At 32.5% G+C, this 25121-nt stretch overlaps 1 long non-coding RNA gene across 1 annotated transcript; it reads right to left on the bottom strand.

The window, feature by feature from the left end:
* Positions 1 to 4908: 4908 nt before the first annotated feature.
* Positions 4909 to 10680, bottom strand: LOC139354079 (uncharacterized). The gene is made up of 3 exons (XR_011605187.1): positions 5566 to 10680; positions 5436 to 5492; positions 4909 to 5370 (listed from the first exon to the last, which is right to left on the bottom strand). It is a non-coding gene; the product is annotated as an uncharacterized lncRNA (long non-coding RNA).
* Between the last annotated feature and the right edge of the window lie 14441 nt (positions 10681 to 25121).

Raw genomic sequence — 25121 nt, 5'->3', positions numbered from 1 at the left:
TAAGGAGAAATGTGGAAAGTAGTTCAGTTTTAGAAAACTATTCGTTTTACAAGGGGTGTTTTGTCATGCGTATGAATTTGTAAAACTATATTTAGGCGGAGGAGGAGGAGGAAGGGAAGTTGTTTTTCTATGCGTGGGCGTTTTGTTGATTCAATTAGGGTTGTAGGTGACACCTGTTAGTGTAACCTGGCTACGGTCTTGTGGTCAAAAGGTGTTGGTTTGAGGGATATTAGACCGCATACTTTTGTGGCGTGAAACAAGCGTGAGTTCGGTAACCTCTCCCCTCTTTAGCGAGCATTAGATGGGAAAGTGAGCGTAGGAGTGTAAGAGGGATGGTGGTGGTGGCGGTGCTTGTGGTGGTGGTTCCTAACAGAATATACACATTTATACACAAAAACAAATGAGATCGTTTGTTTAGTCAAATACGTTTTTCTTTAATCATATTTGAAAATTTTTTCTCATGCGCTTATAGAAAGAGAAAACGGTTACCTTCTAAGTTTTCAAAAAATGTATTTGTTAAGGAGAAATGTGGAAAGTAGTTCAGTTTTAGAAAACTATTTGAGTTGAGCGAACCATCTAGAATCGTCGTGTGAACCCTCCGGTAATTCAAAGCTAAAGTAAAGTTGTGTTAACTTACGTTCCATCCGAATTCGATTTGTGCGAGATTATCAAATTGATAAAAATTAAAATACTTTACCAAGTGTAAAGTAAAGTTGTGTGAACTGTGAACTATCCAGATTTGTGTTGTGTAAACTTATCAAATTGATAAAACATAAAATACTTTACAGTAAAAGTAAAGTATAACAAAGTGAAAAGTACAAGTAACAATACAATACTTCCAAAAAAAAGGAAAAAATAAAAACAAAAAAAAAAATGAATAAGTATTGTGGAAAGTGCAACATTACCCTATCGGGTAACATTTCGTGGGCTCATCATCTGCGAACGGAGCAACACAAGAAGAATGTTGTTGAACCAGTGGATTCAAGGATAAAAAAAATCAGTTCTGGATTTCAAGGAAGGATTGTTCACTACTTATATGAAAACACCAACAATGATGTAATTTATCCAACACAATTTATGGAGCAAGCAGGAGAAGCTTTTCTACCTCACTTGTATCCATTGTTGGAAAGTTATGCATCGGTGAAAATAAATTTTGAACTTTTTGGAGAGTACGGACTTTTGAAGGAAGAAAAGGAATGTATTGAAATAAAGTCATTTCAAAGTAAGATGACAATAATTAGTGCCTATTCGAACATTGAAAATGAATATAAGGAGCACATGGAAAAAATTTTGGCGAGGATGGAAGAATTCCAAGAAAGGGATAGTGGATGGACTTTGCTTCATCTCACTCGATTGGAGATGAATATTAATCAATATTCACCCTTAAGAGGATCATCTTATATAAAACTACCCTCTTGTTTAGAAGGAAAAAAAGCAATTATAAATGTAAAAAACACAGATGATGAATATTGTTTTAAATGGAGCTTAATCGCAGCATTAAGTAAACTAAATAAGAATGCGAACAGATGCACAAGCTATAAAGTGAATATAAATGATGAAGTAATTGAAGTCAATGGGATCACACTAAATTTCACTGGATTGCAATTTCCACTAAAGCCTGCGGATATATCGAAATTTATGGAAATAAATAAGGACATAAATATTACACTTTTTGGATTCGACGATGGAGTTATATTCGGGCCCATATTTTACTCTCCTGAAGTGAGGAGAAATCATATAAATATGTTGATACTGGAGGAAGGATGTAAAGCACACTATACTTGGATAAAAAATCTCTCAAAGTAAGTTGTTTTATCATTTTATCATTATTATATCTTTTACCTGTTTTTGTTTTTAAATTTCATAATATTTATTTGCTTTCATACTTAAAAAAAAAATTTTTTTTTTTCTTGTGTTTATCTTTTTTTAGTTTGGTTTCCTCTCAAGTTTCGAGAGACAAATCAAAAAAATGGTTCTGTCAAATTTGCTTAAATTACTCATTGAGTGAAGATGCTGCCAACCGGCATTCAGAAGTCTGTGGGAAAAAAGTCTCGCGTTTACCCAACATGAAGGATGCCACTTTACGGTATACAAATGTTCAAAAGGAAGTGATGGTCCCATTCACAGTTTACGCTGACTTTGAATCCATCCTTCAACCAATTAATAAAAACGAAACATTAAATTTAAGTATTATAAATATACATAGACCTGTTTCATATGCATACTATATAAAGTGTGCACATGATAACAGTTTAGATAAGTTTGTCTTAGAAACTGTATTTAACTCGGGAATGAATTTCCTGTTATCACTAATAGAAAATTTAAGTTTTATATATGAAAACTATATTTCAAAATCTGTTTCTTTAATAATGTCAGATGTTGAAGAAGATGATTTCCAAAAATCTAAAATTTGTCATATATGCAACACTCCTCTTTTATTAGACAGAGTTAGGGATCACTGTCACTTCACAGGAAAATTTAGGGGGGCAGCACATAATGAGTGTAATTTAAAATACACAGTTCCAAAATTTATTCCTGTTTTCTTCCACAATTTCACCAGGTATGATTGCCATCTATTTATTAAAGATTTGGCAGTCATACCTGGTGAAATAAAGGTAATTCCATTAAATAAGGAACAATATATATCAATTTCAAAAATTATAACTTTAAGTAATGGTGATAACTTTGAAATCCGTTTTCTAGACTCGTTTCGATTTATGCCTTCTGCTTTAGATACATTAGCTTCAAATCTAGATAGTGAACAAATGTGTATAACAAGATCATTTTTCCCTAATGAAAATCATTTCAACTTAATGCGACGAAAGGGTGTATTTCCATATGAATATTTAGATTCAGTTGAGAAATTAAAAGAAAGTAAATTACCTCCTAGAGAAGCTTTCTATAGTTCCTTAACCGAAAATGAATGTTCAGTTGAAAATTATACTCACGCACAAAAGGTATGGAATGAGTTTTCTTGTAATAATCTTAAAGATTATTTAGAATTATATTTAAAAACAGATGTTTTATTAATGTCTGATGTCTTTGAAAACTTTCGAAGACTTTGTAGTAAAATTTATTCACTTGATCCAGCACATTTTTTCACTACACCAGGATTATCATGGGAAGCTATGTTAAAATGTACTAAAATTGAATTAGATTTATTAACTGATATAGATCAGTATAAATTTATTCAAAGTGGTATTCGTGGTGGTTTAGTTCAATGTACATGTAGATATGCTAAAGCAAATAATAAATATGTTGAGAATTTTGATAGTACTCAAAAATCATCATATTTGATTTATTTGGATGCAAATAATTTATATGGTTGGGCTATGTCACAATCTTTACCATATGGAGGTTTTGAATGGATTTCAAGGGGGGAACTTGATAGTATTAACATTGCTGAGATTGCAGATGATAGTGAATATGGATACATTTTTGAGGTAGATTTAAAATATCCTTTAAAATTGCATGATAAACATAATGACCTTCCATTTTGTTGTAATAATCAGTTACCAACAAAGTCAGACAAAATAAAAAAATTAATTGCTGATTTAAGGGATAAAGAAAAATATATAATTCATTATAAAAATCTTCAACAGTGTATAGAAAATGGATTAATTCTAACAAAAATTCATAGAGGTCTTCGCTTCTTTCAGAAACCTTGGCTAAAAACATATATTGATTTGAATACATTCCATAGAACTAATGCAAAAAATACATTTGAAAAAGATTTTTTTAAACTTTTAAATAATGCTGTCTACGGTAAAACGATGGAAAATGTAGATAAGCGCGTTAATATTAAATTAATTACTGAATGGGAAAGTGCTTCACCATCCGATTCTTCTGGTCCAAAAAGGCATTGCGGTAGATCTCTTATTTCAAAGTCAAACTTCCATAGTGTCAAACAGTTTTCAGAAAACTTCTTTGCCTTTCAAATGAAAAGATTAAATGTGTTGTACAACAAACCTTTATATTTAGGTTTTGCTGTATTAGATTTATCGAAATGGAAAATGTATGATTTTCATTATAATTATATCAAACCTAAATACAATGAAAATGTTCAATTAAATTATATGGATACAGATTCTTTTATATATACCATTAACACTGAAGATTTTTATAAAGATATTCGGAATGATGTTGAGATGAAGTTTGATACATCAGATTATTCTGATGAATTACTTAATCTCTATAATTTTCCTAAAGCTAATAAAAAAAGGTTGGGTTTTTTTAAAGATGAACTCAATGGAAGACCTATGACTGAATTTGTTGGTTTGAGATCAAAAATGTATGCCTTTAAAACATCTAATAGTAATGACAGCTCTGAAAAAACAGTGAAAAAATCAAAGGGTGTTAAAAGAAGTGCAATAGATCAACTAACTTTTAATAGTTTTAAAAAATGTTTGTTTTCGGAAGAGGAAGTGGTAGGCTCTATGTCAATGATTAGATCTAAAAATCATCTTTTATCAACAATTAAATGTAAAAAAGTAGTTCTCAGTCATAAAGACACAAAGGTTCTTATACAAGACAATAAAATTAATACACTACAATATGGCCATTATAAAATAGATGAAAAAAGATTAGAAAATAAACTTAATGAAATGGATTCAAATATTTATGTTTATGAACAAAGAATAAAAGAAATAGAGAATTGTTCTAATAGAAATAATTATCAAGAGAGTGAAATAGAAAAATTTAAGAAAAATATATATGAATGTGAATTTGAAATGTTTTATACAGAACTAGAATTAAATTTATTAGATTGTAAAAAAAATGAATAAATGTACTCTATAATTGTAAATAAGACAGAACAAACAACGCTTTTTTATTTAAAGGGTAAAATGTAAGGTAATGTATAAACTAAATATTACAATTCACAATATTATTATTATAAAATTTTTATTTAACAGAACAAACATCGCTTTTACTTACAGGGTAATGTTAAAATTTATGAGAATTAACAGATCATGAAAATTTGAATTTAACAGAAGAATTACAATATTTTCTTTGAATTACATTCAATTTGTTTACTTTCTTCTATATTTAGTGGTATAGTTTGTTTATAGTTATCTATACCACCCTGTAATCTATATACTTTATTGTCATCATTACTTAAAGGAATTGATTTAATGTATTTATCATTATCTTCATCTAAATTAAACGGTATAGTTTGAACATAGTTATCTATACCACCCTCAACAAGAATAGTTTCATCCTCACTAGATGATCTTGGAATACATGGTTCCGGATTTTCATCATCATAAAGGATTGTATCATGGTCATCATCATCATCATCATCATCATCGTCATCACCATACAAATTATGAGAAAATTTACCATCCTCTTTTTTATTAATGTTTTGGAGATCTGAAAATATAAATATTTTACTATATATATATATACAAATATTATTTTATATGTATTTAACCAACCTTTTTGAGCTCCATCCGAAATATTATTTTCAACTTTTTTATTTATGTTTTGGAGTTCTGAAAATATATATATATATATATATATATATATTAGTATATAAAATTATATATATATATATATTAAACTCACCTTTTTTTAATTTACTCGAATTATTATTTTCATCTTCTATTTTTATATTCTGTAAAAATAAACATATTTCCCTACTAAATCAGATTATGTTATAATATCACTATTAGTTATTTTGAAATCATTAATATCGTTAATTGATATTTTATCTGTACTAATCTGACTTTCTTTTTTATTTAAATATTCAAGCATCATTTGAGCTGCTAAATTTCTCTTTCTTAAATATATCCCATTAATTCTTTCTGCTTCCTCTATTTCAATTTCTTGGATTTGTGGGCCATCACTAAGATAACCTGTTTCTTCTTCTTCTATCTCTTCTCTTTTACTCTCTTGTTTGGAGAGAAGATCAGCATCCTTTGAAATTTTGTCATAGACAATCCTGTCTTTTCGTCTCTCTGCATTAATTACTGTTTGGGATAAAACTTCTGCAAATTCAAAACAATTTATTCTTAAAGTTGCTAAGGGGGTATTAGTATGGCGTTTAGATTTTTGATGGCGTTGGCGATTAGATAAATATTTTAAATTCATATGCTTAGATTTACTTAGACTTCGTCTAGAATGTGTTCTTCTATAAATATTATTGTAATGACATTTAACTCCTACTGTAGCAGTTTTGTATTGGATGGTAAAGAATCTGTTTAGACCCCTTCTTCCCAAATCCATATGCCCTCCTATTCTCCTTTCATTTTCAACTAATTTTTGCTTAAAATTCTCAATTATAGCTCTCTTTGTGAATTCGATTTGAGAGTTGTGTATGTTTTCAGTGCTTTTTAATTTATGAGTAGTGTTCCTTTTTATTGGAACCCGACTTACACTTTCAAATTCTGTATCACTATCACTGATCCCCAACACTAATTCTTGTGACGTATTACTAAATGTTGGTGCTCGACTTACGTTTTCAAATTCTCTCTCACTATCAATTATACCCATATCAATTTTTTCTGATTTTTCTTCTCCTATGTTCTTATTTTCTATGTGATCAACACTTTCATTTTCGCTATTAAAATCAAAAAGATTGGTTGGGGTTGTAGTTGTTGATGTAGCTGTTTTTGTTGTATCTTCTTCCAGAAGTTCTTTTTTTAATGTAGTTGCTGCTGTTGTAGTTGTTGTTTCTTCCTTCTCCTCCTCCTCCTCCAGAATTCCCCTTCTCATTGTAGGTGTAGTTGCACTTGTTGTAGTTGAGGTAGATGTAGTTGTAGTAGATGTTGATGTAGATATTTCTTCTTCTTCAACTGTACTTGCACTTGTACTTGTTGTTAAGTCTTTTTCATTAATGCTACCATTAATAGCATTAAATATTTTAGTATCGAGTTCACTTTTTAAGTTTGGTATCTCCTTTTCATCACTTGTCTTGTTTATGAGATCCATAAAAATATGACTGTCCTCTAGGATCTCAAATTTTAAGTCAATTTTAATGATTTTTTTTAGTTTTGGAACATTGATAAATAACCCAATCGAATTATTGGAAGTCGATGGGTTTTCAATTAAAGTCATTTCATTGGGGAGTGGTACCATTTTCACCATCGGATTAAAGAGGGAAAGTATCACAAAAAATATTATAAAAACCGTCATTTTAATTTTGATTTTGTTTTTTTTTTTGACAATCGAACAAACGAACTATCGAATGAATAAGCAAACGATCCGAAATTGAGTTGCGTGAACGAATAGATGGAAACTGAACACTTTTTGAAATTCTTCCGCCTTTATACCCTCCAGATTTGTATATATAAATATGTAACGTTCTGTTTAAATTCTTATCTGTACATGCTTTTCTTCACACTTTATAAATAGGAATTGCGTGATTGTGAAGAAACATAATTTATTTCACGCATTGACGTCAATGTCTACATTTTTATTGTTGTTTATAGAATTTCGTTTTTATGAATCCAACTATCTTCTGATTTTGAAAGGCCTACCCAACGCACAAGCACATAATCAAGTTCCACCCAAAATTCTTATCTGTATATACTCTTTTAGTCTAGCCAACGCACAAGCTCATAATCAAGTTCCGTTCCGTTTATAAATAGGAATTGCGTGCTTGTGAAGAGGAAACATAATTTATTTTCACGCATTGACGTCAATGCCTACATTTTAATTGTTCTATGCTTCCACTTGTTCTTTATAGAATTTCGTTTTTATGAATCCAACTATCTTCTGATTTTGAAAAGCCTAGCCAACGCACAAGCACATAATCACCTTTTTGTTTCACAATCTTTTCAACAAGATAAGTATTAGGGAATTTTGTTTTTTTAATTTCTTGTTTATAGAAACCGCCTTGTACTGGATCACCCTTCAAGTCCTCAAGTAAATATGTGGTGGGGGATGTATTTTGTACTTTCCGAATTCGAAAAATTTCCGTTGTCCAGTTTGGGGTATAGCCTTTTTCAAAGACATGTTTATATTTACTTATTCGTACATGATCCCCCTCTTTAAAGTCCCCATTTGTAAATATTTTTAGATGATTGTATGATCTCATCAAAATCTGTTTTTCATTTTTAGCATTGACGTCAATAGGCTTCATTTTAATCGTTCTATGCTTCCTGTTATTATAATTATTAATCAACTCTTTGTATATTTGAAGCCAAGTATATTTTCCATTAAAACTAAACTCACGCCACATAAGTTCTTTTATTGTTCTATTAAAACGTTCCACAATAGATGCTTTAAGAGTACTAAATGTTGAGTAATGATTAATTTCATATCTTTTCATCAATTCTCTAAATTGTTTATTATAGAATTCATTTCCATTATCTGTTTGTAAATTCTTTGGTACTCCACGACCAGATTTCATTATTTTTTCCATTGCTTTTGTAACTTCATCTGCATTTTTTGATTTTATTGCTTCACCCCATCCATATTTAGAAAATGTATCTATTACTGTTAACAAATACCTATACCCCTTATTTGATGATGCATATGCCCCCATTTCAACCAAATCAGCCTGCCATAAATCATTAATACCCTTTACTATAACTCTACGTCTTGGGAAATTCTTGAATGATGGGCGATGTAACTCATTTACAATATCTCGTTTACTCATAGCTTTATTTTATCTGGTATAAATGGTTTCTTCTCTAAAGATTCAGTTTCACCTTTTAAAACTGAGGTTGGTGCAATTATATAATTGAAAATGTTACTTTCTATTTCATTTATATCCTCCACTACCTTATTAAAAGTTTTCATGAGAAATTCCAATTTTTTAGAAATTTCACTCACTTTTCCCTCAATATTATTGATTCGAGGTCTTAATCTAAAGATTTGTTGTTTCTGCGGTTGCTTAGAAATTTCATTAGATGTATTCTGTACTACTTTACTTATTTCATCATCAATATAAATCTTTGTTGCAATATCATTTTCATGAATGGGGGGTAGGGAATTTTTAAATCGTTTCCTCTGAACATTTAAATGTCCATCATAATCATTAAGTATACTTTGAAATTTTTCTAGACCTTTTGTTATATCTCTTGAGTACTCTTTCTCATTTAAAAAACAACCAAACTTATCAACTGACATTTTAATTATAAAATAAATAATGAAAGATTGGTATATTTATGTATGATCCACATTAATTGTTAAAACTTCTTCTTCGTTTACACGATGTGCAAATGGACTTTTCCGAAGTATTATTCCATCTATTTGTGTCTGATCAGAACGAATGATTGGTGGAGGTTTTTTTAAATGTTGGTTTATGAATTTGTTAAAATTTTCCAATTTATCAACAAACTCTTTTATTGAATTATGTATATACTCCATTTGAGTTATCATTTTTATTACTTTACTTTCCAGCTCTGATACTCTTTTATTTCGTAGTTGAAATGATTTAGTTATAGTTTCCATTTGATGTGATTTCGCTTCATTAATTTTATCATCAACATACAATTTAATAGCCAAATCATTTCCGTTTATTGGTTTTGAAGAGTTTTTAATTCTTTTTTTCTGAACATTTATGTGACCATCAGTGTCTATATATATACCTGTAAGACTCTCAACTTCCCTTTTGAAAAGCAAGGAAAAATCTCTATCATTTGAAAAGTGACCAAACTTGTCAATAGACATTTTACTATTAAACAAAATGAGAAAATGTTTTCTATTTTATTAATATATTATTTTTGCTTCCCGCAATTCTTCTATTATTGAAAGAATTTCATTAGTATGGTTATTATTACCAGCATCTCTCGATGCCATTAAGAGTTGCAATCTTTCAACAAGTTCATTAACATTATCCCAATATACATAGTTTGGTGGTATTTTTTGTAGTCTCATATACCCAGAACCAGTATGTTCTTCATTTACTGAAGATGATATTAATGGTTTAATAATTGAAGAATATTTTTTAGAACGATTCCCCTTTACTTGACCATCTGGTTGATAGTTTCTTTTGTGAGCACTTGTTTCAATTAAAATGTTTTTATATGATTCTAAATCGTTCTTAGTATAATCCTTAGGACTATTATGAAAAATTAAAGAGTATAGACCTGGTGATAGAGTCCATAAATTTCCACTTCCTAATTCCATCAAATTTTTTTTAATTTTAAGTGTTGTATTACCCAACATTAAAATATTATTTTCTTCTCTTGGTCCATAACTATTGTCTAAAATCTTTTCTTGCTTTAACTGATTAATGTTGAGATTGTACTTCACCCCGGTTTCTTCATATACACTTTCATTTAAATCATCTGTGTGAGGCTGTTGTGAAACATCGGATTCATCTATAAGAGACTGTTGTGAAACATCAGATTCATCTATAAGAGACTGTCGTGAAAAAGCATCAACATAAGCATCACTCTCACTATCACTTTCGATTACTCTCTCGTGTACCCTTTTTTCTTTTTTACTTTTAGGTACTCTTATTTTCTCTTTCTTGAACTTAGTCTTAATATCATGTGTATCATTAATATATTCCTTTTTATTCAATTTTTTATTTTCAGTGAGTAATTCATGTAAAGGTTCTGTAATAGGTTTAAAAGTTTCCTCCAAATTTGATACGTTCTCATTTTTTATTTGTTTCAATTCATTAAATTTTCTTTTTAATGAATTTCTACTTTTCGTCAACTGTTCTAAAAGTTTACGCTTCATTGTTGTCGTTTTCTCTGATACTCAAGTGCTACTGGGAAAAATGTACTATAATTTAAATATTTATAACAAAGGGTTTGAGTTTGAGTTTTATAAAACTTTATTTTTATTTTTATTTTTATTTATCAAAATAGATACATTAATAATATTGAAAATGAAAACATTTTAAGCTTTATTTAATTCTAAATAGAGATTGTTATCATTCCTTTTAATAATACAAAAAAGATTATCTTTTATATAATCAATTGTTGAATCCTCTAAAGTTGAGTATCGTTCCGGCAAGTACAGCATATACTCTTCAAGTTCAAGAGTGAGGGTCATCCCAAAGCTGGTTTTCTTACGTTGAGCACGTCGAATAGGGTAGCACACCTCCGATTCCATCTTCGCCTTTGTTAAGAGAGGTTTTGGTGCGTTACCATTAAACTCCTTGAGTACTTTCATCATTCCCGGATTGACCATTTGTAGTTGTTTCTTCTTGTAGTTGTTTTCGTTGTTTTTGTTGCTTTTACCTGTTTTTGTTGTTGATTTTAGTTGTTATTTTAGCAGTTGTAGCTGTTTTTTGTTGTTTAATTTACCTGTTTTTAGCAGTTGTAGCTGTTTTTGTTGTTAATTTTAGTTGTTTTTAGCAGTTGTAGCTGTTTTTGTTGTTAATTTTAGTTGTTTTTTAGCGGATGTAGCTGTTTTGTTGTTGTTTTCAGCTGTTTTTAGCAGTTGTATCTGTTTTAATTGTTGTTGTTGTCTTACTGTTTTAACTGTTTTTTATGTTGTTCTTATTGTTGTTGATTTTGATGATTGCAAGATTTTTTAGGTTGAAACTTTAGGCTGAGAACGTTTTAGCTTGAAACTTTTAGGTTGAGACTGTTTGCAGGTGGTTTTTAAATGTGTGTTAGAATAACTTTTGATCGAGTTTTTATACCTTGAGGTAAACTAACCCTCCCTGTTCTCTCTCATTCTTGATTTAGCATCAACCAATCATAGCAGTGAATAGCATGTAAATAGGGTGGGTTTCAAGAATCATAGAGAAATTACTTGATCATAGTGTAAAAGTTAGGGTGGGATAGAGAGAGTAAGAATTGGAGGGACAGGTGTCCACAGTTGGTACTATTAAAGTCTTGTTTTCTCTCATAGTTATAGTTAATGTTATTCCCCAAGTATTTCACAATTTCTTTTGGGGGTTGTAAATTTCCAAAACTATCAAAGTAATGTATACTTTTTTTATTTTTGTTATAAGCTACCCAATGTGTACCATTTGATGAACTATCATCTAGGTTTATAATTCCTGACTCTTCTCTCCAAGGAGATTTGGGGAGTGAGTCTCTCATAAACACACCTCGGAAATGTGGAATGTACTTTTGAGCAAAATTCAAAATTTCGAAATTTGAAAGAGGTTTTTTAGGTAGCTTAGTAATTAGTTTTTTGGATTTCCTCTAAATGGATTAAGATATAATCCATAACCTTTTCTATAAGGTTTAAGAAACATACCTTCACCCACCTTAATACTTTCCATTTTCTTATTATGTCGTTCACTCTCTTCAAATTGTTTTTTCCCCATACTTGCATTATTGATAGTTTTAGGAATGGGTGCACTACCAGAAGCGAGACTACCTAATGCACTAAGTGCAGTCAAAATGGGTGCAATAGATAAAAAAACACCAATTTTCGGTACATTAATAATACGAGAAATCTTAATATTTTTTGTATTTCTACCAATTGATTTATTGACTGCTTTACGTGCAACCTTAATTGCACTCATTAGATCTAGTGGCTTCAGAGTTTTCAATGCCCGTGTTCCTGTTTGGATAACATTTGAAAAACTCTTTACCTTTGATTTCCTTTTCTTATTTTTTCTCTTTGTTCCCTTTTTCACACCCATTCAGAATTTCTTTTTCGTTTTCATAATATTTGTAATCAAGTATGCTGCTGTTTTCTCTGCAATACTACTATCTTTTGAACCATCACGTTCCCACGCTTTATTTATTAGAACTGCGTCAGCCTTATGTCGATCAGCTAGATCCTTATATTGTGAATATGCAATGTCATGTACTCTACAAGCTTCATCCAATTGATTTATCCCACGATCACCGCGCTCCAACCTTTGTTTTAGCTTTGTTCCAGGTCCACTAAAATTATAACCAGGAATATGTGCTTCAAATGGAAGTGTGTTAATTATTTTGTTGATAATACCACTACCTCGTTTCAAGTTTGAACTCTGACTGCAACAATTATAAAAACTTTTACCCATTTTATATAATGTTTAATCAAGGAACATTTCTCATCGAATGAACTACATCACACACGTGAATACTCGTTTAATACGTCAATAACAAGAAATCTGTGTTAGAAATATCGAGGGTGCTGATCACTCATTAACAAATTCAGTTCCACGACATAGTTCTTTATTACCCAATACAATAAGAGCATTGGTTGTCGGTCCCTCAAACTGTGGAAAAACAAATGTTATGCTCAGCCTTATTGAAAGTCCAAACGGGCTAAAATTTGAGAATATATATGTATTCTCAAAGAGTTTATATCAACCAAAGTATGAGTATTTAGAGAAACTAATTAAACCGATAAAGGGAATGGGATATTATATGTTCTCACAAAATGATGAAGTTTTACCACCCGCTAAGGCTAAAAAAAACTCTATTATGATTTTTGACGATTTTTCTTGTTAAAAACAAAACAACATTCGTTCATATTTCTTTTTACCTATGTCAAACATATACTAATATTCCAAAACATTTAATACGTGATAACGCGAATATGATTATAATGTTTAATCAAGATTATTTAAATATGCGTGATCATGTAAATACTGATATGTCCTATGATTCATTTATGAAAATTTGTCAAAACTGTTGGAGTGATAAATTTGGATTCCTCATAATAAGTAAAGATAACGATATGGAAAAAGGAAGATAAAGGAAGGGTTTTAATTAACTTATAATTATTTGAGAATATTAGTTTAATTCTGTAAGCTATATTTTAACAGTACATTTTTAGATTCCAAAATAAGTAGATCATTCACTCTTACATTAAATGGTAATGAACCCATTACAAACATTTCTTATTTCCCACCCATTGAACTGACAAATGGTGAATATGAGTGTGCACTTATTGACTTTCATATGTAGAACTCTATACCCAATATTGATATAAATAATAATCTATTTCATATTGGTGATAAAGTAATTCAACTTCCAATAGGATCATATGAACTCAATGATATTTATGATTTTCTAAAAAATAAACTAAAAGATTATGATCTTGAGAAAACATTTCAAATGGAGAGTAATAATAACACACTTCAAGTTCATATTACAACTACCAAGGAACCTATTTATTTTAATAGAAACAACTCCATTGGACAATTGCTTGGTTTCAATAAAAAAATAATTTATCCCGACTTGAAAAAAACATATATATCTGATCAACCTGTCAACATTTTAAAAATAAACACAATACGCTTAGTATGTAATATTATAAGCGGGTCATATATTGATAGTAGACAAGATCATTCATTATACGAATTTGGAATTAATGTTCCACCAGGCTATAAAATGAATATCACACCACACAATCTTATTTACTTACCAGTCAACACTAGAGAAATAAGTACACTCTCTATTCACATAACTGATCAGAACGGTGAATTAATAAATTTACGCGGTGAAAACTATACAATTCGTTTACACTTAAGATTAATACAATGATTATATACAATAAAAGAGGTGATACCTACCATCATCAGCACACTTTAAAACATAAAGTTATAGGAAGAGGATCGAAACCAAAAAGACACACACTTACATTAAAAAATAAGTTAATTCTTAAATCATTGGGCTTCAAAGTGCGAGTTTAACTAAAGTCATGGGGTTGAATGAAATATTGGCAGTACGGGAAAAACCTTTCTCTGATGAAAGTATATCAAAGAAGGAATATCACAGCTATCAACCCTATCAACAATCATTTAAACCAAATGATGAGATAAGAATTACAATCCAAAATCAAGATTTATATGTACTCCCCCATGAGAGTCTTCTAAATTTTCAAGGAGATATTACCCTAATTAAGGAAGGGGGAGTGGTAGAAACTCAAAATGTTATTGCGAAAATGAGAAATAATTGTATGGCATACTTTTTAGATGAAATACGCTATGAAATCAATGGTGTTGAAATAGATAGAACAAGATTTAGTGGTATTACTTCTACAATAAAAAACTTTGTTTCTTTAAATCAATTTGAAAGCAAGAGACTTTACAATTCTGGATGGAGTGGAGGACCCGTTTTCAATTTAAGCCCCCACTTCAACTTTTCAATACCCCTTAAAAACCTACTTGGATTTGCTGAAGATTTCAAAAAAGTATTATTAAATTGTAAACATGAACTAGTACTATTAATATCAAAAAATTTTAATGATGTACTTGAACAAGATAAATTTGAGAATGCACAATTAGTCGGAAAATATCATCTCAATATGACTAATATTACATGGAAAATTCCTCATATAACACCCAGCGATTCAACGAAAATTAAAATGTATGATATTATAAAAAGTGGAACCAATCTACCGATTGCATTCCGTAGTTGGGATACATACATTAATCCTAAACTAAGTAATGGAACAAATCATGTTTGGAATGTTAAATTAGCTGCTAACCGAGAACGTCCACGATTTGCTTTAATTGGATTTAAAGATAACCACTATCTGATTACAAACAATTTAAGAAATCTAAAGGTCTATTTAAACTCTGAAACTTATCCCTACGATGACTTAAACTTGGACTTTGATAAAGATCGATTTGCTCACCTATATGATATGTACTGCAAGTTTCAATCTAGCTACTATAACCGAAGTGAATCTCCTTTACTATCACCTACAGACTTTAAAACTAAAGCTCCTATTATCGTAATTGACTTATCATATCAAAATGAAATGGTTAAATCGGGGCCCATTGATGTTAGGATTTCAATTGAACTTACCAAGCCCGCTATCGAAAATGTTCAAGTATATTGCGTGCTCATACATGATCGTTTAGTTGAATATAACCCGTTGAATGGTCTAGTTCAGCGGATTGTCTAACAATTAATCAATCAATCATGAGTGAAGATATTGTTGCAATTGATGTTCAAGGATTTCTTGGGAACAACAATAAATTTATTCTAAAGGAAATTGGAGTCGTATTCAAAAACGAGACAATCTTGAATTCTAATTTTATCATACACTCTCCACATGATTTTATTGAATTGAATAAGAAATGTAGAAAAACAGCTACTTGGCTAACAAAAAAACATCACAAAATTTATTGGAATGATGGAGTATACTTTTTCAAAGAAACACAAATGTATCTAAGAGAAATAATTAGAAAACAGGAAATAATTTGTAAGGGATATCAAAAAAGGTTATTCCTACAAAAATTTTTAAAAATTGATAATGTAATTAACATTGATGAAATTGGTTGTCCCTCTCTAAAAATAATGGATGGAAAGCACTTTCCATATTGTTCCTTACATGCTCGGGATGGTGTCTGCTCTCTGAACAATGCTCATAAAATCTTAAACTTTTACACAAACGAAAACTCCTAAACACCTTTTAAACAATTCATTCACATTTTGAGAGTCGGGAAAATAAGTTTACGAAATGACTGATTCTAATAACAATCTTAATATACCGACTTATTCATCTTTAATAAATAAAATTAATTTTTTTATTAATACATTTGGAAATATGATTTCAAAAGAGGACTTGAAATTATTACTGGAGACAAGGAACATGTTCATGGGTACTGACGTAAAGGAGTTTATAAAAACAACATTTGGAGAACATTTAAATTTATGTACATTTTCTAATGATAATATAGAAACTTGTGCTTGTTTTCATTTTGTAATTCAACAATATAGAGTTAGAAAATTAATTTCATCATATATTAAAATTTTTAAATAAAGAGAAAACCAAAAAAAAAAAATTTTCTATTGTTTTGAATTTGTTTTCGAGGGTGGGTCTATCATCAGCTGTTGCATTTTTTAACATCTGTTTTCTAAGTATAATACAACGAGTTATCTCTACCAAACTTTAGTTTAAGATAAACATTCAGACTATTACGTTGAAAGAAAAAATGATTTCCTCAAAAATTGAAGAGTTCTTAAGGGAGCATGGAAGTGAGATCTTCAAGGAACATGCTACGAAATTGAAATCATTTCATACATTTTTTAAAGATGTAGAAGCCACCCCACTAATTCATTCAAAGTATGGAGAACACCTATCATCCTGTGCATGGGCATATGATGATTGTAAAGTTGGACCTGACACTTGCAGGTGTATGCATGTTGAAAAGAGAGAAGAAGACGCCTTAAAATTGATGGAAAGATACATTCATTTATTTAAAAGACTCAATGTAAACTAATTTAAGACGAATATATAGAAATAAAAACGTATTTGACTAAACAAACGATCTCATTTGTTTTTGTGTATAAATGTGTATATTCTGTTAGGAACCACCACCACAAGCACCGCCACCACCACCATCCCTCTTACACTCCTACGCTCACTTTCCCATCTAATGCTCGCTAAAGAGGGGAGAGGTTACCGAACTCACGCTTGTTTCACACCACAAAAGTATGCGGTCTAATATCCCTCAAACCAACACCTTTTGACCACAAGACCGTAGCCAGGTTACACTAACAGGTGTCACCTACAACCCTAATTGAATCAACAAATCGCCCACGCATAGAAAAACAACTTCCCTTCCTCCTCCTCCTCCGCCTAAATATAGTTTTACAAATTCATACGCATGACAAAACACCCCTTGTAAAACGAATAGTTTTCTAAAACTGAACTACTTTCCACATTTCTCCTTAACACATACATTTTTTGAAAACTTAGAAGGTAACCGTTTTCTCTCTCATGTAAGCGCATGAGAAAAAATTTTCAAATATGATTAAAGAAAAACGTATTTGACTAAACAAACGATCTCATTTGGTTTTGTTCTGTTAGGAACCACCACCACCACAGTCACCATTTTGACCACAAGACCGTAGGCAGGTTACACTAACAGGTGTCACCTACAACCCTAATTGAATCAACAAAACGCCCACGCATAACAAAACAACGTTTTTGTTACACTCCCACGCTCACTTTCCCATCTAATGCTCGCTAAAGAGGGGGAGGTTACCGAACTCACGCTTGTTTCACACCACAAAAGTATGCGGTCTAATATCCCTCAAACCAACACCTTTTGACCACAAGACCGTAGCCAGGTGTCACCTACAACCCTAATTGACTCAACAAAACGCCCACGCATAACGCCTTCTAACCCAAGTTAGAAGCAACATAGTGATCTGTGTGCAACCATTGCACTCCACAAAATCCCACGCATGACAAAACACCCCTATCACACACGCAAGCCAGGTGTCACCTACAACCCTAATTGACTCAACAAAACGCCCACGCATAACTCGTTCTAACACAAGTTAGAAGCAACATAGTGACCTGTGTGCAACCATTGCACTCCACAAAATTCCACGCATGACAAAACACCCCTATCACACACGCACCTTTAGCTTGAGAAAAAGACAAGACAAAACAAGACATATCAAAACACCACTCTCTCACACTCCTACACACCACTTTCTAACCTCATTAAGTGACCTGTGTGCAACCATGCTCATCTAACTAGGGTCAGCAACACCCCCCTTTTTGAATTAATTATGCTAAGTAGGTCATTAGAACACCTGTGTGCAACCATGCGTGACTAATTAGGGTCAGTGTGCAACCATGCGTGACTAATTAGGGTCACCCCCACCTCCTTTTTTGACATGATTTATTACCTAGTGAGCCAGCTCCCGTATTAACTACCTACTGTTGATGGTCGTGAGCTAACTGATCCAGGACCCTCACTGCTAAAAATGGTGCGCAGGATGTGCCGTATGTTACCGTGGACAGTTCATAGTGTTTAATAGGAGTCGTTTCATCTTCTCTCCAAACAATTCGCTGATAGCCACAATGGTTGGCAGCCACCCAGATTTGTCGATACATTTTGACAATATCTGCTGGAAATACAAAAGTAGATAGGTAATACGGGAGCTGGCTCACTAGGTAATAAATCATGTCAAAAAAGGGGGTGGGGGTGACCCTAATTAGTCACGCATGGTTGCGCGCAGGTGTTTTAATGACCTAATTAGCATGATTAGAAAAGGGTTGGTGGTGGTGGCCCTAATTAGTCACTTAATGAGGTTAGAAAGGGGTGTGTAGGAGTGTGTGAGAGGGGTGTTTTTATATGCCTTGTTTTGTCTTGTCTTTTTCTCACCCTAAAGGTGTGTGTGATAGGGGTGCAAATGACATGTGTAGGATTTTGTGGTTGTTTAGAGTGATCTTTACCCGAATAGGGTGTGTAGGAGTGAAAGAGGGGTGTTTTGTCATGCGTATGAATTTGTGATTGCTTGTGTGTGAGGGGTGCAATGGTTGCACACAGGTCACTTAAAGTATGTTAACTTGTATTAAGTTAAGGGGAGGGTAATATTAAATGTTTCAATTCTATAGTGGAGGTGGTGGTTCCTAACAGAATATACACAAAAACAAATGAGTTCGTTTGTTTAGTTAAATACGTTTTTATTTAGAGAAGGGTGTTTTGATATGTCTTGTTTTGTCTTGAAGGAGTGTTTTGTCATGCGTATGAATTTGTAAAACTATATTTAGGCGGAGGGGAAGTTGTTTTGTTATGCGTGGGCGTTTTGTTGATTCAATTAGGGTTGTAGTTGACATCTGTTAGTGTAACCTGTCTGCGGTCGTGTGGTCAAAAGGTGTTGGTTTGAGGGATATTAGATCACATACTTTTGTGGTGTGAAACAAGCGTGAGTTCGGTAACCTCCCCCTCTTTAGCGAGCATTAGATGGGAAAGTGAGCGTAGGAGTGTAAGAGGGGTGTTGGTGGTGGTGGTTCCTAACAAAAACGTTCTTTGTTATGCGTGGGCGTTTTGTTTGGTTTGAGGGATATTAGGCCGCATACTTTGTGGTGTAAAACAAGCGTGAGTTCGGTAACCTCCCCCTCTTTAGCGAGCATTAGATGGGAAAGTGAGCGTAGGAGTGTAAGAGGGGTGTTGGTGGTGGTGGTTCCTAACAAAAACGTTGTTTTGTTATGCGTGGGCGTTTTGTTGATTCAATTAGGGATAGTTTTAATAGGGTAGATTCAATTAGGGTTGTAGTTTACATCTGTTAGTGTAACCTGTATAGGGTCTTGTGGTCAAAATGGTGGTGGTTGTTGTGGTTCCTAACAGAATATACACAAAAACAAATGAGATCGTTTGTTTAGTCAAATACGTTTTTATTTAATCATATTCGTGTTAAATTAGTTTACATTGAGTCTTTTAAATAAATGAATGTATCTTTCCATCAATTTTAAGGCGTCTTCTTCTTTATTTTCAACAGGCATACACCTGCAAGTGTCAGGTCCAACTTTACAATCATCATATGCCCATGCACAGGATGATAGGTGTTCTCCATACTTTGAATGAATTACTGGGGTGGCTTCTACATCTTTAAAAAATGTATGAAATGTTTTCAATTTAGTAGCATGTTCCTTGAAGATCTCACTTCCATGCTCCCTTAAGAACTCTTCAATTTTTGAGGAAATCATTTTTTCTTTCAACGTAATAGTCTGAATGTTTATCTTAAACTAAAGTTTGGTAGAGATAAATCGTTGTATTATACTTAGAAAACAGATGTTAAAAAATGCAACAGCTGATGATAGACCCACCCTCGAAAACGAATTCAAAACAATAGAACATTTTTTTTTTTGGTTTTCTCTTTATTTTAGAATTTCAATATATGATGAAATTAATTTTCTAACTCTATATTGTTGAATTCCAAAATGAAAACAAGCACAAGTTTCTATATTATCATTAGAAAATGTACATAAATTTAATTGTTCTCCAAATGTTGTTTTTATAAACTCCTTTACGTCAGTACCCATGAACATGTTCCTTGTCTCCAGTAGTAATTTCAAGTCCTCTTTTGAAATCATATTTCCAAATGTATTAATAAAAAAATTAATTTTATTTATTAAAGAAGAATAAGTCGGTATATTAAGATTGTTATTAGAATCAGTCATTTCGTAAACTTATTTTCCCGACTCTCGAAATGTGAATGAATGGTTAAAAGGTGTTTAGGAGTTTTCGTTTGTGTAAAAGTTTAATATTTTATGAGCATTGTTCAGAGAGCAGACACCATCCCGAGCATGTAATGAACAATATGGAAAGTGATTTCCATCCATTATTTTTAGAGAGGGAAAACCAATTTCATCAATGTTAATTACATTATCAATTTTTAAAAATTTTTGTAGGAATAACCTTTTTTGATATCCCTTACAAATTATTTCCTGTTTTCTACAATAATTATTTTTCTTAAATACATTTGTGTTTCTTTGAAAAAGTATACTCCATCATTCCAATAAATTTTGTGATGTTTTTTTGTTAGCCAAGTAGCTGTTTTTCTACATTTCTTATTCAATTCAATAAAATCATGTGGAGAGTGTATGATAAAACAAGGAAGAACGCTATAGTCGAGTACCTCGACTATCAGATACCCGTTACTCAGCTAAATAGGGATATGCAAGTAGCAAAGCGAGATTAAAATGCGCCACCTACCGGCGGTATACAGATTTAAGCGTTATGGGCGTTAGAGTGGGCGTGGCAAATTTTTTTTTGGACCAATCGATAGGTATTGACAAGACCAATACATTTCAGTTAAATTTGTTTATCTAGCATGAAAATTGTGGGCGTCACAGGTTTTCGCGGTTTGTGGGCGGTAAAGTGGGCCTGGAAAACTTTTTTTTGGACCAATCGATAGGTATTGATGAGAACAATACATTTCAGTTAAAATTTTTTATCTAGCATGAAAATTGTGGGCGACACAGGTTTTCGCGGTTTGTGGGCGTTAAAGTGGGCGTGGCAAACTTTTTTTTGGGTCAATCGATAAGTATTGATGAGAACAATACATTTCAGTTAAAATTTTCTATCTAGCATCAAAACTGTATGAGCCACAGTTTTGGGCGGTTTGTGGGCGTTAGAGTGGGCGTGGCACTCTACTGAAACAAACTTGCGCTGCGCAGGAATGTCAGGAATCTGCGTGCCTAATCCCAGTATTGTAACTCTCATACTTTCCGAGATCTCAGCGTTCATACGGTCAGACGGACAGACGGACAGACGGACAGACGGACATGGCTAGATCGACTCGGCTAGTGATCCTGATCAAGAACATATATACTTTATGGGGTCGGAAACGCTTCCTTCTGCCTGTTACATACTTTCCGACGAATCTAGTATACCCTTTTACTCTACGAGTAACGGGTATAATTAGAATACAAGATTGTCTCGTTTTTGAATACCACACTAATTTCTTTTAGAATAAATTTATTATTATTCCCAAGAGTAGGTAGTTAATACGGGAGCTGGCTCACTAGGTAATAAATCATGTCAAAAAAGGAGGTGGGGGTGACCCTAATTAGTCACGCATGGTTGCACACAGGTGTTCTAATGACCTAATTAGCATAATTAAGTCAAAAAGGGGGGTGTTGCTGACCCTAATTAGTCACGCATGGTTGCACACAGGTGTTCTAATGACCTAATTAGCATAATTAATTCAAAAAGGGGGGTGTTGCTGACCCTAGTTAGATGAGCATGGTTGCACACAGGTCACTTAATGAGCTTAGAAAGTGGTGTGTAGGAGTGTGAGAGAGTGGTGCTTTGATATGTCTTGTTTTGTCTTGTCTTTTTCTCAAGCTAAAGGTGCGTGTGTGATAGGGGTGTTTTGTCATGCGTGGGATTTTGTGGAGTGCAATGGTTGCACACAGCTCACTATGTTGCTTCTAACTTGGGTTAGAAGGCGTTATGCGTGGGCGTTTTGTTGAGTCAATTAGGGTTGTAGGTGACACCTGGCTTGCGTGTGTGATAGGAGGTGTCTTGTCATGCGTAGGATTTTGTGGAGTGCAATGGTTGCACACAGGTCACTATGTTACTTCTAACTTGCGTTAGAACCCGTTATGCGTGGGCGTTTTGTTGATTCAATTAGGGTTGTAGTGACACCTGTCTACGGTCTTGTGGTCAAAAGGTGTTGGTTTGAGGGATATTAGACCGCATACATTTGTGGTGTTGGTTTGAGGGATATTAGACCGCATACTTTTGCGGTGTGAAACAAGCGTGAGTTCGGTAACCTTCTCCTCTTTAGCGAGCATTAGATGGGAAAGTGAGCGTAGGAGTGTAAGAGGGGTGTTGTTGGTGGTGGTTCCTAACAAAAACGTTGTTTTGTTATGCGTAGGCGTTTTGTTGATTCAATTAGGGACAGTTTTAATAGGTTAGATTCAATTAGGGTTGTAGTTGACATCTGTTAGTGTAACCTGTCTACGGTCTTGTGGTAAAAATGGTGATTGTGGTGGTGGTTCCTAACAAAACAAAAACAAATGAGATCGTTTATTTAGTCAAATACGTTTTTCTTTAATCAAATTTGAAAATTTTTTCTCATGCGCTTACATGAGAGGAAAAACGGTTACCTTCTAAGTTTTCAAAAATGTATGTGTTAAGGAAAAATGTGGATAGTAGTTCAGTTTTAGAAAACTATTCGTTTTACAAGGGGTGTTTTGTCATGCGTATGAATTTGTAAAATTATATTTAGGCGGAGGAGGAGGAGGAAGGGAAGTTGTTTTGTTATGCGTGGGCGTTTTGTTGATTCAATTAGGGTTGTAGGTGACATCTGTCTACGGTCTTGTGGTCAAAAGGTGTTGGTTTGAGGGATATTAGACCGCATACTTTTGTGGTGTGAAACAAGCGTGAGTTCGATAACCTCCCCCTCTTTAGCGAGCATTAGATGGGAAAGTGAGCGTAGGAGTGTAAGAGGGGTGTTGGTGGTGGTGGTGGTTCCTAACAGATTATACACAAAAACGTTGTTTTGTTATGCGTGGGCGTTTTTTTTTTTTGTTTCAATTAGGGTTTTAGATGAAATCTATTAGTGTAACCTGTCTACGGTCTTGTGGTCAAAATGGTGGTGGTGGTTGTGGTTCCTAACAGAATACACATAAAAACAAATGAGATCGTTTATTTAGTCAAATACGTTTTTATTTAATCATATTTGAAAATTTTTTCTCACGCGCTTATAGAAAGAGAAAACGGTTTCCTTTTAAGTTTTCAAAAAATGTATGTGTTAAGGAGAAATGTGGTTCTACGTTCTGACTTTTCCTGGTTGATGAGTTTACAAAACCTAAAACAGTACAAAATTTAAATCGAAAGACAAAAGATGACTGAAATCAACAGCCAAATCAACCACTCTGACTTTAAAATAAATGAAGATTTGTTGATTGAAATAAAAATCTTTAAGGATATTTTAAAGGTTTCCAAGGAGTTGCGACGGGAATTCGGTAGTATCTATTACGATACTATAGAAGAGTTGGAAATCCTGAAATGGCGCTTGGTGGATTTGCAGAGCGAAAACAATATCGATTCCCATCTCTTTGATATTGAAAACGTGGAAAATCGAATCACCGAGCTTATGATGGAGACAACCAAATTACAACACCAAATTGATCTTCACGATGCGGAAATCGAAAATAATCCGCTGTCACGACTGCTACTGGAAGTTAAGGAGATGATTTTTCGTATAAGGGATTCAATATCAGACTTAGAATGTCTTAAACTTAATGGTGAGGCAGACCAATGTGAGTTGGTCAGCGCTATGTCTCGCGAGGACGACCCTATCTTAATATTTAATCTTAAAAATAGATATGATGCAATATCATGTAATATTAATAATTGGGAAACTCTATTGATAAATCTAAAAAATTGTAAGATATATTATGAATATTATTTGAATGCGATTAATGAATAATTTTCTGAAATAAATAGTTTTGAAAATATACAAAGAAGAATTATGTGTTATTCATGGGATATTATCACAAAAACATTATTATCTCTGTTGGCTTAATAATTTTTAATATTTTAATTCTAAGAATAAAATGAACCCCAAAACCAGTTTTTGAAATTTTTTAATATTGATTAGAAGAAGAGAGACGGAAATATATTGTGCATTACAGATACCTTGAGAGTCAGTTCTATGAGGTTGTAAACCAGTGTCTGAATGGTATGGAGTTGGCAGCCATTTGTTAAAAATTGGTATTTACCAGCGGGAATCTGTGAAATCAATAGATTAGAAAATTAAACTGCAAATACTAAACTTTTCTCCAGGGATTGTAGATGGTAAATTGAATAGTAGGTAAATCTTGTCTTTTTAGAGTCTGATATCTTTGACTATATTCTGCTAGTTACATGTTATGAGTTATTATCTGGGATTTCGGGTGCTCAATAATCCCATAAAATTATAAAAGTTTAACAACCTACTGTTAGGAAAAGATCAGAAATATAACGAAAATAAAGTAGAGGATGCCATAAAAGAGGGAGGTCAGAACCAGTTTACAAATTGTGTACATTGCTTAGAAAGAAAAAGAGA

This window comes from Drosophila suzukii (genome assembly GCF_043229965.1).
Source record: "Drosophila suzukii chromosome 2 unlocalized genomic scaffold, CBGP_Dsuzu_IsoJpt1.0 scf_2c, whole genome shotgun sequence".
NCBI lineage: Eukaryota > Metazoa > Arthropoda > Insecta > Diptera > Drosophilidae > Drosophila > Drosophila suzukii.
This window is presented reverse-complemented; position numbering and strand designations above follow the sequence as displayed.